This window comes from Phyllopteryx taeniolatus, chromosome 1, assembly GCF_024500385.1.
Source record: "Phyllopteryx taeniolatus isolate TA_2022b chromosome 1, UOR_Ptae_1.2, whole genome shotgun sequence".
Classification (NCBI taxonomy): Eukaryota; Metazoa; Chordata; class Actinopteri; order Syngnathiformes; family Syngnathidae; genus Phyllopteryx; species Phyllopteryx taeniolatus.
The window spans coordinates 32596136-32609328 of record NC_084502.1 but is presented as its reverse complement, the minus strand read 5'-3'; the positions used below and the strand labels follow the sequence as shown (position 1 = coordinate 32609328).

Sequence of the window (13193 nt, the reverse complement as noted above, 5' to 3'; positions counted from 1 at the left end):
TGTGAGGCTTTGTAAAGCGCTTTGGGCACTGTGATGGTGTAGATAAAGCGTTATATAAGTGCAGTCCATTCACCATTTATTTTTCCTAAGATATCAAATAAACTAAATTTTTAATGTATCTCAAGATTCAAATTAACCTTGCTGGTTGCATTCCTTAACCGAAGAGCACTGACATCCGTATTATTGGGAAGCTTTTATTTTGAAGGTGGCTTTCGCTGGGAGTTGGCGACCTATTACCGTAATGCCTAGTATGAACAAAATTATGGGCGGCTGGCTTGACTGCTATTTTACAAGTGGAGGCTGGCTTGACCGCAGTCGAAAACGGCTCCTACGAAGAGACACGCTTACGAAGCACAGTTTCAACTGCAAGCTATCAGTTACGCGGAGAAACATGGGAATTGAGCAGCTGCGAGAGAATTCAAGATCAACGAATCCATGTTTCGCAAGTGGAGAAAGCAGGAAAACGAGCTTCTCCAAGTCAAGAAGACGAAGCTGAGTTTCCGCGGAAACAAGGCGAGGTGGCCCGAGTTGGAACACCAACTCGAGCAATGGATTAATGAACTCCAACCGCTGGACATCGGTGTAAACAGGGCGTTCAAAGTGAAGTTTCAAGCGGTGTGGGAGACAGATGGCGAACACAGCTTTACTAAGACTAGGAGGCAGCGCCGGGTGAGTTAACGCCACTATTTGTCAATGGATTGTGGATGCTTGGGCTAACGTGTCTGCTTGCACTGTTGTTCGAGCTTTCGTAAAAGCCGGCATCATTTCTGAGGAGCCGCACGGCAACGAGACTGACCCTGAGGGAACCTGGCGTGTTTGATGGAGAACTTGCCCAGCTGTTCATTTTGGATACAGAACATGAGGACTTTAATGGATTTGTGGATGAGGATTGATCAAAAAATAACATGAGTACATTGTTAAATACTTCAATAAAGTACAACCGAACTCAGTTTTGCTCCCGCCGCCTTTTTAAAAACATTGTTTTAGCGTGCATGCATGCTATTGTATGTTTTAAGCTAGCGTATGTTTTACCATGCCCAATAATACGGTGCCTTATGTATGTGTTAAATGCAGAAATAAACCCCGTAACTGAGACTGCGCCTTTTAATACGGTGGTCGTGAAAATACGGTAAGTTCTTCCTTTTCATCTTTGATGTTTCTTCACCAATGTTGTCAAATGATCTCCAGTTACAGAACCTGCAAAAGCAACGAAAATACTAGTATACTGTATATACCTGGCCAGTAGTTGGTAATGTCACTTTGAAATGAAATACTACTAGCGTGCGCACCAACTGCTTGTTTTCTCTCATCTTGTGAATACTTGTAGTGTGTGTCGTCAAGTTGTGTGTATTCGTTTAAAACGTTATGTGTTGTAATTCCCTCAAGAATGACACTGTCACTGATCCATTTCAGTTGCTTTACTCCCAGGAGAGGTAACAGAATGCACATTCATACCAGAGCTGCTATCGGCTACAACTCACGCCCAGTCACTCCCCACACACATAATCAATTGAAAAGGGTACAACACTAACACAACTGAACCTTGAATGCTTTGGATTATGGACCAATTCTGTTGTAATATTTTTTTCAGAATGCAGTGCATAAACATGAAATGTTTTTTTTACAAAGTGTGTGTGTGTAGTTTGACAGCGAACAATTGTCCAAATAAGAGGCAAAACGTTTGTTTTAAGCTATTTTTCACTCCCAGTTGTAGTTGACTGTAAAACTGAATCGTTTACATTTTTTTAAAAAATAAAATAGGCTAAAGAACGTCCACTACATTAATGCTAATAAACAGTAATGTAAAATACCTATGACATGCTAATGGAAAGTTGCACCGATGTTAACGATAATTATAAACCTTCAAACAACACAAACGGAGCAATTCAGAGTGTTACATGTATATTCTTGCATGATAACTAATAATGAGGACACGGGAAACAATTGCACGCCTTTATGTAATTATCGGAACGAGTGCAATGAATGCAGAATAAAAGGGGTGGGGGGTTGTGTGTGGCCACAACAACGTGGCGTGTTAACCATCCATCCATCCATCCATTTTCTGTCCCGCTTCTCCTCACTAGGGTCGCGGGCGTGCTGGAGCCTATCCCAGCTATCTTCGGGCGAGAGGCGGCGTACAACCTGAACTGGTCGCCAGCCAATCGCAGGGCATATACAAACAAACAACCATTCGCACTCACCTTCACACCTACAGTCAATTTAGAGTCTTCAATTAACCTAGCATGCACTCAAATATAGAAGTACTAATGCATATCATTTTAAAACATGCATAAAATAACAGATCGATGAATAACAAGTGAATAGTGTTGGGAATGTGCTAATGGCTATACTTAGTACAGTATAACTGGTCATGAAAATACATGATTTTAGTCTGGCAGGACTATTACCTGCTCAATACTACAGTGCATTTAAATACAGGTAGAGTTAATACAAATGACTCAGTAGACTTCTACTGGGCATAGTTTATTTGATAATGAAGCTATTATAAACTTTCCCAAAAATAAATCAGAGAGGGAAAAGAGAAATTTGTGCTTTTCACACATCACAAGTATCTAGTATAATATCGCGGTGTAAAAAAACAAAAAATCATGTAATCATATAATTTTTTTTTCCAATATCGTATAGCCCTAGTGCATTTCTAGTTTTAATTTGTTGGCAAGATCGGCACTGCTGTGGAGAAACACGGACTGGACCTCATTCTACATTCCTTTTTTTCTAGGCTCAGTCAATGACTCAAAATGAAACCTTTCTAATCTGGTTTTGGTGATTGCACATCCTGGATGATGAAGGATATATTGGCTGCCATCGTCTGTTTATCCTGTTAATGTGAGAGTGCATACGTTCCGCTTTAAATGTGAATAAGAACAGACTACTTGGTTTGGGATGTGAATAAAACACACCTATTTTAGATGGGATGTCACATTTGTTCTGATAAGCGGCATGTCCAAGCTCGTCCCATATTCCCGATTTTAGCCTGCGGTAAAATATTTATTTTACACTCATTCGAGCTTTTGAAGACATTTGGTTAATTAACTCACCACCCCAATACACTGTGCCTGTGATTGTCATGGAGGAATTTTCCAGAAGTGTTTCTGTGGGCTTGTGGAATGCTGACAGGATGGAGCATGCCTAAGGTTGTCTTGCAATGTCTCTCCAAACTGCCCTAAAGACAAATTAGGAGTGGTAATTGGAGATGATGAGAGTCATCAGAATTGATTCAAATACAAATGTAATGTTTTATTCACGGACACTATTTTCACTTAGAGCCTACCACTGAGAAAATAACACAGATAGCTGATGGACCGTCACCAAGGAAGTAAACGAAATAAACAAATGAGAGATTTATCAGGAATTCAGCTTTTACATATAAATTTAAATTTTTGTAAATGTGTAAACACCATAAACGGTATGTGTTCTGAATGCAGTTTGGATTGAAACTGTCAAGATGTTTTAATTGAACAACACCTTTAATGTTGTGAATGCGTGCAATTGAATACAACTGCAGTGCATCGTATTGGTGTCAAGATTGGGTCTTTTGTGGTGTTGGAGGCAAGAAGGTGGAGGACCCAAGTGGCTAGGCAAGGAGTGCAGGAATCTCAAAAAAGGATTTCTTTAACAAAAAAACAAAAAGACACAAGGTAGAGGGCTGACGAGGACAGGTGGACACAATAACCAAACAAGCACACAAGACATAAACAACTTGGAACACAGGAAAACATGAAACAAAACATAATAAAATCTAAACTAAAACACAGAGCATGACAATTGAGCTGTTTCAAACATTTTGTCAACCTGGTTAACACCTCTAAGTTTTACTAATTTCATTGTCTTTGCAAACCTATAGTACCTCTCAAAGGTGTTGCCAACATTTAGGACCTCGCTTGTGACAATTTGTCAAATAAATGACAACCAACATATCTATTGACTTTTTGTGGTGTCAGTGTAGACTTGGAGACTGAGGCTTCCTCCAGAGCAAGAGGCATTCAACCCTGTGGAACTGGCGCTTAGGCGAAGGCTACCCCATTGGTGGCTGATTAAACCAATCAAATGTCTGTAAACAGCAGAGGTGCTGTTGATCCAGTCTGCACTAGTCTTTGGTCTAATGCAGTGTTTCCCAACGTTTATGGAACCACGACTGATATTTAATATTACACAAATTACACATGCAAGCAAAAATGCCACAAAACCTACACTGAAATAATGATGATCACCTCTCAATTTACTCAAATAGTGTGGGTGTGTGCCATGACTTATTCTGTTATCTTACAGAAATAGCAGGAGGTATGGATACACAGATTCATTTTGTAACTTATGTCATCTAGTGGAAGAGCATTTATTATTGCTTGTCCCTATTTGTGACTGGCATAGAGAAACAAATACATTATTTGTCATAAATAAAGACTTTTCAGACCACTTAAATATTTCACACAGTGGGAATCACTGGGCTAAAGAACGACGTGACATCAGTTTTGGGATGTTGAGCTACATCAACGCAGACTGCACAACTTCCCTAAGCAGGAGTTGAGAACATTTAGAGAGTATGTTCTGTCCTGTTAGAAATGACATGTAAAACGATTAATAGATTTTCCCCGAAAACAAATGAGGACATTTGGAAATTTAGTCAAATGTCCATCCCTCTGTTCAGAAGCACAACATTTTGCAACTGCGTTAGTCTACGATGAGAGATTTGGTGTCATTTCAGGCATTTTTCTGAGATCAGGGTGCTGTTTTATTTTTTCTGGTTGCACCATGAGGTCACCTAATGCATTCAGGATGCCTTCATGTTAGAACCATGCAAGGCAACATGAGCTTCCTTCTCCTCTGTGATCAGCGCAGGTTAAAATCACTGGACCCGGCTGCTTGTGAAACCTGAGTCAGTCACCACATTGTCTTTTGTAATGGAAATGTAATACAGTGTTTGTGCCTTGAGCAGAGATAAGAAGGCTTGAGTCTTTATTATGTGGTGTACCGTTTCAATGTTTCATCCCAGTGGAGGCGATAGGATTTGAGTCCCCTTGCTAGAGTACACTATGTATAAAACTTCATGGATTAGTCAAGCTTACATCCATTTTCCATACTGCTTATCCTCACTAGGGTAGCGGGCGTCCTGGCGCCTATCTCAGCTGACTCTGGGCAGGAGGCGGGTACGCCCTGAACTGGTGGCAAGCCAATCGCAGATACCAACAGCAGTTGGAGTATGAGCTACAGTATAGCCTTGATGACAGTAAAGATGAGAGGCAAGCAGTGTGGATTCATTCCATCAGTAGTATTATAAACTGAAGCCATGTGACGCATTGTAAAACTTTGATGACTACCCCACATGACCAGCGGGCCAACGTACAGACAGAAAACATGCTTTTGCACCATCTGCTGAGGAAAGGAGAGAAGCGCATGGATGGGGAAAAACAAAACAAAACACAAATGTCAATTTGTTTTCTTTTCTTCTATTGACATTAAATTGATTTTGACAAACAAAGATAATTGGTGAAATTATAATTGAGGAAAGACGGGCATATATTATCCAATTTTGACAAAATTTAAAACAGTTCCCAGGTTTCTTAATGAAATGTCTGGGGAATTCAAAATGCACAAAGGATAAAGAACTACAGCACACTCAATATCCACTTGTTACTCTCTGTTTGAAACCACTTAGTTTTGGTGAGGCAGTTCTGTCTCATGTAACGTACAGGTTTCGTTACCATGACGGCGGGGGTGTTGCGACAAAATTCAGTTTGGCCAAGTTTTATCCTATATTTATTTACTTTTCCAACCACTTCAGTGTTGTTGTTGTTTTTTTTTTTGGGGGGGGGGGGGGGGACTTCAAGACTCTGAGATTCTCTACAGAGCAGATGCCCCGACTGCAAATGAATGGCGCTTGAATAAAGCATTTAAAGTACTTGCATTACACTTTCATTTGCCATTTAAATCTACTTAAACTCAAAGTACAACAACCTTAAATGATGTTGTTTTGGGATTTTTTTCATGTCAAAGTGATGACCCAATATATATATATATATATTCAAAATGAATTACAATTAAATGACACAGGTATTCGGTAAGATGAATTTGTACATATTAATTTTCAGCCCTCAGCTAGGAATTGGTCTTCAGAGCTCTTTAAACTGGGTATACACTGTTTTTAAAGTCTCACTCACACTTCGCAAGTTAATTATCACAGACGGAAAGTCAAAACTAACGATTGAAATGCTTACACTGCACAGAGTTGACTTGAGAGGAGCTTACACTGTACGTTCGGGTTGGTGGAGGCAATAAACAATATTCCTTCCTTATCACGTGTGCCTTGATCTTTGCTGAGAATGAGAGAGAGAGAGAAGCACATACACTCAGCAACACAACTTGATAATGCACCCTCAAGGTTGCATGTGACACAATTTGTGCATCGCTGGCATGGGGTAATGGATTATTTTCATTATGATACAGATTCATGTAAATATTGTCATTATTATTTGTAGTATTAAGATAGTTAATATTTAGCCTTGGAAGTCAGGCATTGATTTTTCTGAAAAATGAAGGGAAAATAGATTTTTGTGACTCTTGAAAGTTACTGATGGCTCGTACGATCACTCTTCTAACACTGAGAGCTGCGCTGTGGTATGTTTTCTGGCTGTGGCAGAAGCATGAAAAAAGAATGCTGGCAATATTTTTTCGGAGTTGCCGTTATTGCACTTTTCTGTGTCCTGGGAAATCATTGTGTCCTGGGTTGCAGCAAATGATTATTGAGAGCTTTATAGGGCGCAATGTTTAATATGAGGGCGAGAACAGACAAAATCACTCATTGCACCTTAGAGAATAAATTAAGGGTGAGTGAAGGTATCTCTGGCATCTCTGCAAAAAGACAATCTTTATTACCAGCTGCCTGCCTCTGTGTCGCGTCATTACCGGGACACGTACTGTGCTGCCTGCGGAAGATTGTCATTCCCACCTGGAATGAGTGGCGTGCGTGGACTGCAGTATTTACTCCAGCCAATACATCCAGCAAATATTGATCTGTGAGATGTGCTTGGGAAGCCACAGGGCCTTAAACCTCCTGTGGAAATCAACGCCTCAATTTCTCATGTCACTGTTTGACCAAGTCCACTATCTTCTTATTAGTCACCAGGAATGGGCAATCGAGCAAATTTCATTGATTATCATATCAACGATGAATTAACATTCATTTACATTCTTCTGAAAATACCAAAGACAATGAAACTACTTTACCACAATGAAACACCAAACACTATTACCCTTAAAATACTGGCATTTCATTTCCCCCTTGTTGGCACCCATTCAGTCCACACTAGCCAGCTGCAGCTTTCACCCTACAATCTTAAAAACATGAAAAAAAACTTGTTGCTTGAATGGTCTTTTTTAAAATGAGGAATTAAAACAAAAACAGGACTTTTGTCCTTAATGTGCAAACAAAAACACGCAACACAGTATGACAGGAACGATGGTGAAAGGACATTCATAACGTTGCATTCCTTGGAGCTCTGGCTGACTATACAGTATTAACAAAATACATTATTTTATCTATTCTTATATTACAAAACAAAATAAATTCCTTATTATGACAGTATGATCATACAGTTTTCAGTAAAGTATTCTGATACAAATAATAATTTTCCCAGCAACAAATGTATACAATTACTGTATGTACTGTATTACAAAAGAATCACCGAAGAACACATTCATTCTCATTTACGCAGTGTCCCTGAATGCACTTCGCGTTCTCACGCAGCTGCGACGTCCCTGCCATGAATGGCGACCGTGGCCACAGTGAATCGGTTGCCAAATACAGCGTTTATCCGCCGACATATGAAGGCTCGTATATAGTGTGTTCAGGTTATTTTTCCTCGAAGTTCCTATAACAAAACCGGGCACTCTTGAAGGAAAATAAACTTTCATTCGAAAACTGTTGTTTGAGGCCAGAATGAGTGCGTTCTCAATTACATTCATCAGGCAGAAATTAAGTAAGTTGAGTTCACGTTTGTACAAAATCTGAACTAGTTCAGGAACTTTCGTTCATTGAAATCGTTCAGGTAAAACATTGGCCGTTAACATCATGTATTGGAAATCAAGTTGTAAAACGTAACTGCGGTCAAACAGTTCATCATCAGAATAATGGTTAAAAATAATCCAATTGCTGTGCGACCGTTCCGGAGCTGTCATGTTGCAAATAGCCACAAATCAGGATACAAATAATTAATTAAATCACACAGTATATCTCCTGCTTTACTTTTAGTTTCAGACTTCTTCTGTATTATGTTTATGGAGACCAGCAATTTATTTACCTGGGGGCTGGGTTACTGTTGTGTGCTACCAAGTTTGTTTGAAGTACATTATGCCTCCATTGCTTACAATGTACACCACCACAATATAAACATTACTTACAAATTCCATATGATTGACAAAATCAAAAAGTTGATTTATCATCCTTTCTCAACTTTTTTAAAGCCAAACCAGGCCACATTTGTGACATTTTCTAAGCAGGCTTAGTGCAACCTAACCCCCCCCACCCCCCCTCTCCCTGCTGACCTTCTACAGAACAGCTCGCTGCTTGTGTCTTCTGGTCTCAGGTGGCTCATCTGCTTATCCGTCAATGGAAAGATAGAATTTTCTCTAACTTCCAGTGAAGGGCACCTGGGGCCTCATGTACAAAAGGTGCGTATGCACAAAAACGTGAATATTTTTGTGCGTACGACATTTTCTAGATTTGAGCGTACGCCATGTTTTAGGAGGAAATCCAAGCAAGTCTTTGTACATGAGGCCCCTGGAGAGGCTCGGCTCAGGTAGGAGTGACTGTAAGCGGTAAAGCGCATGTTGCTATGGAGAAGACTCATTTCCTGCCTAATAACAAAAGAGATAAAGAGGCAGCTCTCACATTGTTTTCTCCAATTTTCTCCTCCTCATTCTCAAGGGACCCTGCTGTCCCAGCCCTCTGGTGCAAATGAAGTGTTGCTGTGTGCAAAAACACTGGCTTATTACCTCAGCTGCCCCAAATGTGCTGAATGAAGATGCTTTTACTAGAGTAAACACACAGTCCAGTGGGAACAAATGGTCAATATCATGTTTGGGAGGCAACATGTTACCTTGAATTTAATTTGAAAGATGTACCATGCCTTTATTTTTACTGCAAAACCATTCTGCCTCAAAAGTGTGTATATGGTCCAATAGCTCATAATCTAATTTTGCATTCTACCAGCGGCTTGATGCTGGCCATCTTATTATACAACCCCAATTGCAATGAAGTTGGGACGTTATGTTAAACATAAATAAAAACAGAATACAATAATTTGCAAATCATGTTCTACCTATATTTAATTAAATACTCTACAAAGACAAGATATTTAATGTTCAAACTGATAATCATTAACTTAGAATTTTATGGCTGCAACACGTTCCAAAAAAGCTGGGACAGGGTCATGTTTACCACTGTGTTACATCAACATTCAATAAACGTTTAGGAACTGAGGACACTAATGGTTGAAGCTTTGTAGGTGGAATTATTTCCCATTCTTGCTTGATGTACAGCTTCAGATGTTCAACAGTCCAGGGTCTCCGTTGTCCTATTTTACGCTTCATAATGCGCCACACATTTTCAATGGGAGACAGGTCTGGACTGCAGGCAGACCAGTCTAGTACCCGCACACTTTTACTACCAAGCCACACTGTTGTAACATGTGAAGAATGTGGTTTGTCATTGTCTTGCTGAAATAAGCAGGGACGTCCATGAAAAAGACGTTACTTGGATGGTCGCATATGTTTCTCCAAAACCTGTATGTATCTTTCAGCATTAATGGTGCCTTCACAGATATGTAAGTTACCCATGCCATTGGCACTAACACAGCCCCATTCCATCACAGATCCTGGCTTTTGAACTTTGCGTCCATAACAGTCCGGATGGTTTTTTTCCTCTTTGGCCCGGAGGACACAACGTCCACAATTTCCAAAAACAATTTGAAATGTGGACTCGTCGGAACACAGAACACTTTTCCACTTTGCACTTTGTCCATCTTAGATGAGCTCGGGCCCAGAGAAGCCGGCGGCGTTTCTGGGTGTTGTTGATATGTGGCTTTTGCTTTGCATAGTAGAGTTTCAAGTTGCACTTACGGATGTAGCGCCGAACTGTATTTACTGACATTGGTTTTCTGAAGTGTTCCTGAGCCCATAAGGTGATATCCTTTACACATTGATGTCGGTTTTTGATGCTGTACCGCCTAAGGGATCGAAGGTCACGGGCATTCAATGTTGGTTTTCGGCCTTGCCGCTTAAATGCAGTGATTTCTCCAGATTCTCTGAACCTTTTGATGATATTATGGACCGTAGATGATGAAATCCCTAAATTCCTTGCAATTGTACGTTGAGGAACATTGTCCTTAAACTGTTGGACTATTTTCTCACGCACTTGTTCACAAAGAGGTGAACCTCGCCCCATCTTTGCTTGTGAATGACTGAGCAATTCAGGGAAGCTCCTTTTATACCCAATCTTGGCACCCACCTGTTCCCAATTAGCTGTTCACCTGTGGGATGTTCCAAACAGGTGTTTGATGAGCATTCCTCAACTTTCTCAGTCTTTTTTGCCACCTGTCCCAGTTTTTTTGGAACGTGTTGCAGCCATAAAATTCTAAGTTAATGATTATTTGCTAAAAACAAAGTTTATCAGTTTGAACATTAAATATCTTGTCTTTGTAGTGTATTCAATTAAATATAGGTTGAACATGATTTGCAAATCATTGTATTCTGTTTTTATTTATGTTTAACACAATGTCCCAACTTCATTGGAATTGGGGTTGTATTACAGTCCAGCGCCATACAGGTTTATGGTCTATCAATTACCAGCTTCAAACTTGAGGAGATTAATATCCAAGAAGTCATTCGTTCATTTTGAAAGATATCTAAGGTAATGGCTGATCACCGTTAAAAGTAAAAAAAAAAAAAATAAATAAAATAAAAGAATTGCGACCATGTGAAAAAATTTATGGGATGGCATTTATATTCAGGAAGTACATGAACACTAGTTTCTTCTGGGATGCTGGTTGATATCTGATTTGCTTGGATTGTAAAAAAAAATTTCCATAGGAAATAATGGAAATGTCCAGTTTGTCAAACTTTCACAATCATAATGTCATGAACGGAACAAAGGACAGGACCCAAAATGCACAACTCCAATTCAAATGGACAGTTTCAAAAAGAGAGGTTTAATAAACGGGCAGAGGTCGGTACACAGGCAGGCAATCCGCAAAGGCAACAGTATCCAAAAAACGTGAGGCAAAAAGGCAAGGTCGATAATCAGAACAGGGTCATAAGTCGGTGACGTGGAAACAAAGAATGCTGGAACGTGACAACAAGGTACAACGAACTGGCGACCAGAAATAATGAGACACGAGGTTAAATGCAAGGGGTAATTAGGGTAAACGAGGCACAGGTGGGGAAGATACTCTAAGGAGCAGTTGTGTACGAGACAGGGGGAAGACAACAACCATAACACACACTCATGACACATAAAATCTTTAGCAACTACATAGGCAATGGTATTTAACATTTTAACATTGTTGATTGTCATCTCATATATGGTTTGTTGAGGTCTGTATTGAAAGTCCCAAATGGAAAAAAAAGAAAAGTGTCAGAGTTCATCCTTTCATGCTTGCCGAACTTGTCACGAACTGAGGTTTTTGACTGCAAGGAAGGCAAGGCAAAATGTGGAGGGCCCAAGTGCAGGGAAGGAGGGAGGCAAGGCAGGAGTGCAGGAATATCAAAAAATGTTTTAATTGCCAAAAACAAAGGAAAACAAGGATCATGGAAAAATGTAAATACCAAATTGACAAAGTCCAAAATCTAAATACAAAAGTAACAATGAAAACAGGAAACGAGACATTACTAGTGATATAACTGACGACTTTGACATGTGACACTGATAATGAACCGACAAGAACTGAAAGAAACCAGGGAACTAAATACAAAAAAAAAAAAATTGACGAGGAACACCTGGACAACACGAGTGGCTGGAGGGAGCTGATCGGTCGACACAAGGTAGAAGGTGGACGAGAAAAGGTGGACACAATAACCAAATGAGCAACATGGGACACAGGAAAACATGAAACAAAACTAAATATAATCTAAACTAGAACACACACCATGACAGAACTGAGCTCTCGTGCAATTGTATCATAATTGGAACATTAAAATTTTGAGGAACCACTGTATTCACAAATGTGAACAGCAAGTAACTTCAGTAAACTTCAACAAAGCCTTGTATTACCAGCCCATTTGCCACATTTTCTTTTTTTCTTCTACAACTAAGTGGCTATCATCATGCATCACAAGAGATCCTACCACAGGCCTGCGTCATGTCACCATGTCATTGCGCTGCAAGTCTCAACAGAGTGCCGGCCGAGCAAATGGTGATTAAGTTGGAAGGTCAGGTGGAATTGATTCTTTTCCCCGCGGTACATCCTTCTCGCATTTCAACCAGAGATGAGTGCCTATTTGTTTCCAGGGCACTGCATTATTTCGAAGACGCATGCTTCAGCCGCAAGGTGGGGGTTCATCTGCGCTCAACGGCCCGCCGGTGATGCCCCAACACGATGATGTCAGTTGCTCACTGGAGGGAAAGCAGAGGGTGGTCAGGCGTCGCAACAGCAAGGCTAGTAGCCCTTTAGAGATTGACTTAATGGAGAGCAATTACTTTGATGAGTTGGTGTAGTCAGAGTAATATTTTATGTTTCATTAGCACATTAGTCAGACATTTAGCTAATTAGAATAGGGAAGCACAAACAAAAGTAATTTGTCCCTGACGCGTTGAACCGAAAGACTACAGCAGTGTTGAATATCTCATATTGGTGACTGGTCTCACAACAGATGTATTTCAAACCCAAACCGTTACGCTTCATTGTCTGCCAGGTGATCAACCAGCACATCTACAAAGTGATCCTGTGGCATTTGCTTTGTTCAGTGTGAGAGAAGAGGCGAGAGGTGTGGCAGGACAATTTGTTGTTTCTTCACTTTGACAAGGTGCCTGCTCACAATGCTGTGAGCATCCTACAGTTCCTGGTCGAGACGAATGTCGCCATGCTATATAGCAACTTCCCTACTCACCCGACCTGGCTCTGTGTGGTTTCTGCTGAAACTTCGGTTATATCCCACAATTATAACAACTAACAACTACACGT

The 13193-nt window shown here is 40.3% G+C and overlaps 1 long non-coding RNA gene across 1 annotated transcript; it reads left to right on the top strand.

Moving 5' to 3' along the window:
• The first annotated feature begins 7800 nt into the window (after nt 1-7800).
• LOC133474458 (uncharacterized) lies at nt 7801-12745 on the top strand. The gene is made up of 3 exons (XR_009787516.1): nt 7801-7994; nt 12326-12441; nt 12521-12745. It is a non-coding gene; the product is annotated as an uncharacterized LOC133474458 (long non-coding RNA).
• The last annotated feature ends 448 nt before the right edge of the window (nt 12746-13193 follow it).